Source organism: Cricetulus griseus, chromosome 3, assembly GCF_003668045.3.
Source record: "Cricetulus griseus strain 17A/GY chromosome 3, alternate assembly CriGri-PICRH-1.0, whole genome shotgun sequence".
NCBI lineage: Eukaryota > Metazoa > Chordata > Mammalia > Rodentia > Cricetidae > Cricetulus > Cricetulus griseus.
The window spans coordinates 65633662-65638473 of record NC_048596.1 but is presented as its reverse complement, the minus strand read 5'-3'; positions in this window follow the sequence as shown (position 1 = coordinate 65638473).

Genomic DNA, 4812 nt, shown 5'->3' with positions numbered 1-4812 from the left:
CAACAAATTGTTTCCACATTGGTTTGTTTTCAGCTTTCACAGAACTCCACTGAATTAACTTCTTTGGAAGTTAGTTGTTCAGTTAGTCAGTTATGTTATGATAAATTCTGAAAACAAATAGTAATCCTTCCTTTCCTTTGATTAAATTCAATTCTGTTGATTAAGCCACTGAAATCAGAGAACATCAGTGGCTTGTCCATTATCCTATATCATCCATAAGTAAAAGCATCTTCAAAGTCCCAGCATTGGTCAAGGGGGCTGGGCATGAAGCTGGAGAGATGGTTAACTTGGTAAAGTGCTTGCTTTGTAAGCACAAAGACCTGATTTCAATCCCTGGACTCCACGTTTAAAACAAACAAACAGGTAATGGTGGTGTGCTTGGAATCTGAGGGCTGGGGAGGCAGAGACAACTGAATCCTGGAGCTTGCTAGTCATCAGTATAGTCTAATTTGACATTTCCAAGCCAGTGAGAGACCTTGTCTCAAAAGTAAAGGTAAAGGTGGGTAGCATCTGAGGTACAGCACCTATGGCCGTCCTCTGGCCTTCACACAACACACACACACACACACACACACACACACACACACACACACACACACGTATTTGCACCCCAAGTTAATGCATACACACACATGAAATTTTCACAAGAAGCAGGGGGCTGTGTGGTAATATCTTGTTTGTACAAATGAATCTCATCTGAAGATCAGAGGCTGCAGATAGCCACTAGTTAACCATAGAGGTCTGGAGGTCTGTACAAGACAGACAGGAAGTAATATGCCTGGGTAGGGAGAGGGAGTGACAAGGTGAGAGGAGACCGGAGCTCAGTCTCTTTTCAGCTGGGAAATTGAGTAGGTAAGGGGGCTGTGGTTTTTCTCCTTAGCTCTCTGATCTCTGAGCATTTCCCCCAGTATCTGACTCCAGATTTTTATTGTTACAGGGCTGTAAGGTCAAATCAGAAGCAATCCCTTTCTATTGCTGCCACTACTCCTGTGCAGGGCCCTGAAGGTGATGCATGTCTAATTGGTAAGACAGTCCCTTCTTTAAATAATGTCAGAAAAGACTCTAAATTACCGAGTCCTATAAAAAAGACCTTCAGCTGATACATGTCTACTTCTTGTAGTAAACAAGTAGCCTTAAGGTCTTCAGAAAGCAGAGAGCACAGACAGCCTACACCCAGCAAGACACTAGGCTATATCTATTTCACCTATGAATCTCAAGACCTCTCACAGTGACTGGCATAGAAATCACCTAGGGCATAACAAAGCCACTCAACTAATTCCTGCTCAATAAGTGGATTAAAGAGTGGGTGGATGGATGAAAGGAGGATGATATGAAGGGCTGGTGAATGCATAGATGGAATGATGGGATGATAGATGGCTGAATGAATAAATAGATGGCTTGTGGATGGATATAATGATGGATTGATAGATGCTCAGGTAGTAGATAGGTAGGTGGATAGATGGATGCATGGGATGGTGAATAGATGATGGATAGATAGGTAGTGTTAGATAGATAGAGAAAAGTATGGTGGAATTATGGATGCATGGGTGGATAGATGGATGGGATGATTGATGCATAGATGAATGAATGGCAAATGGGTAGATGGAGCTGAAGGCTGAACATATAATTGAAAGTGGGTTTAAAGAAGTTCACAAAACCCAGATATATGATTAGCAGGTATTTATTTGGGGAACACTCACACAATGATGGTAAATAACCACTGCAGTCTTCCCACTCCTGAAGATGCAATCTCTGCCCTTCTGGATGCTCCAACCACAACCCAAGAGAGGGGCCAGCTCCTCCTCTTCCTTATGAGGGGTCACGTCCCTACACATGAAGCCACACCCTAGGATGTGGCCACCACCCCAAGTCCACTGGAAGAAGATGCCACTATATATAATGACTGTTGAACTTGCCAAAACAAGATGGGATGGTCCTTCAGGGTTCCTGCTTCACAGAAGAAACTGCCAGACATTTTATAGGACACAGAAGAAAGCAACTGATGAACTTTGCAAGTACAGAGCAGAATAGATCTTTAAATTCCCTACTTCATTGAAAAGTCTGCCAGATACTATAGTCCTGTAGGCTGAAGATGGATGCCCCAATATTACAGAAGAATTTCTGGTGACTTCCCAGGCAGCCAGGTATCTCTGTCATTTCTAGAGTTTTGGAAGTTGCTTACAATGTACTTCAAATTTGCTTTGGTAATATTATATCCTTCTGAGGTCTTTGATGAAGTTGAAGACAGATAGTAATAGTTTTCCTAGGTTATGATAAAAGATAAATTAGATATAAAATTTTAGACTCACAAAGATAGGATAGATGCTAGAGTATTTTCTTTAATTTTGCCAAATACAAATAAACTAAATATTATAACTATAATTCTTGCTTGATAACTGTTTTGTTATGTTAAAGTTAAAACCTTCCCTTTTGAGAAGGGGAGATAATGTGAGATGTCCTTCTGTATGCTGCAAATATGTGTTGCTTTTGTTGGTTGATGAATAAAGCTTATGTGACCAATGGCCAGGCAAAATAGATCCAGGTGGGAAATCCAAACAAAGTTACAGAGAAAGAGAAGGTGGAGTCAAGGAAACACCATGTAGCTGCCAAAGGAGTAGGATGCCAGAACATTACTGGTAAGCCACAGCCACTTGGTGATACACAGATTAGTAGAAATGAATTAATTTATAACAGAGAGCTATCCAGTAATAAGCCTGAGCCATTGGCCAAGCAATTCTATTTAATATTAGCCTGTAAGTGATTATTTCCTAAGCAGCTGCAGGGACCAGCAGGTGGGAGAGAAACCAGTCCAGTGAGACCTGGTGGTGGAACAGAGAGAAATTTCCAATTACATGATGGTAGAACACCCCCCTTGTATGTATGAGACCCTAAGTTCAACTCCCAGAAACGGGAGGTATTCTTCTCAGAGTCTGTGTGTGGCATTGGGAATGGTTAGTGCTCAGATAATATGGAAAGAGCCTGAAGAACTTTGCAGAGAGAGGCTCACCCTGTGCAAAAAGTGGGTGTTGAACAACACTTGGTCATTAGAGTTGGGAATATTTTTGGAACATTCTCAATAACGAACTTTTGAAAACAAAAATTTGACATCTTTTTTGCCTCCTTGGGTTCTGAAAATGACCACTTTTTCTCTTAATGGTGGGGATATCACTAAGTCAAAACTTGAAAAAGATTTGGAGGGGAGGTGTGCTGGATGGTACCAAATAGTGATTCTCAATAGAGAGTAGACTTCTTTCCCCATGTGAGGCACTTGGCAATGCAGACATCTTTGGTAGTAACAACCTGAAGGTAGGGATACTCAGCCTTAATCAACAAAGCACGAACTAGATCAACATGTAAATCAAGCAAAATGAGGAACACTTGGGTCTTAGTTACTTTTCTGTTGCTCTTTTTAAAAATACCATAACAGAAACAACTTATGTAGGGAAGGTCTTGTTTTGGCTCACAGTTATAGACTATAGCACATCACAGCAGAGAAGTCACAGCAGCAGGAGCATGAGGCAGCTGGTCACATGGCCCCCATAGTCAGGAAGCAGAGAGAGATGGATGCCAGTGTTCAGACTGCTTTCTCATTTTTATCTGGGCCCCAACCCCAGCCCCTGGGTGGTACTGCTCACATTCAGGTTGAATCTTCCCTCCTCAGGTTAAACATCTCTGGTAATATTCACAGATGCATGTAGAGAAATGTCTCCCAGGTGAATACAGTCCATCAAGTTGAAAGTAAAGATTAACTGTCCCATGCCATTTATTTGCTAAGGGAGCTAAATACCTAGGAGCCACAAACATTTCCCAGGTAGATGTACTTTTAAAGCACACAGCCTTTGGAAATAAATGTTTTTCATCCAACATGGACCCGAAAATGTACACTGAGCAACCATTCTCCTTAGTTACATATAATGGCCTCCCTTTACATACCTTAGGATGAGCTTTTAAAGATAGTATTTCAGGTAGGTGCCATTGCAGGAAAGTTTCCCATAAAAGCATCACTGCATCTCTGTGACAATCCTGTGAAGGGAATATTGCAAGATTAATAAATTGATTAAAATATGATTCTTTCTTAATAGTGACTAATGGGTTCAATATCCATTCATTTCTTTTTCATCATTGCTAAGTCAATAGAGGTGTTTCCTGGAGACTTGTAAACTTGCTTCAGGCACACACCTGCTCACCATGTGTCATTAATAATTGCTAACAGGTCAAAGCTTTCCCTTTGTCACATATTCATATTGAAGAGGTCTTTGGTAAGTGAAAATTGATCACAATGTATTGGTTATGTCTTTATAAATATTAGTAACTAAAAATGAGATATCAGTGAATACATGTGTGCATGCATGCATGTGTATGTGCACCTGTGTGTGGGGGGGGTGCGGTGGGTGTGGGTGTGTGTATGTGGGTGGTTTTCAGCCACAAGAGTTAGAAACTGAGGTGATTTTGTTCAAGATTCTATAGCTGAAGGAATTCTCCACTGTGCTCCAGTACAAAGCCTGCAGTCCTGTGGGCTCTAGACTGGACACAGCTGGCTCCACTATAGGTTCAGACTGAACCCAGAATCAGAGCCTGAAACGCTTGTCCCAAATTCTCTTTCAGAGTTAGATACATACAGGATTTCCTTGGGTGCCCCTTTGCCTCTAGATGAAGAGCCTGCTTTGCTGCTAACAAAAACTGAAGGCTGAGCTAGTTTGAAGAGAGCAGGGAACTACTAATTAAGTAGAAAAGAATTAGAAACCAAATTCTAACAGAAGCTCTGACTCTTCAGACCATCTTTCAGACAAAGGAGCATCCAGGGACACGTAA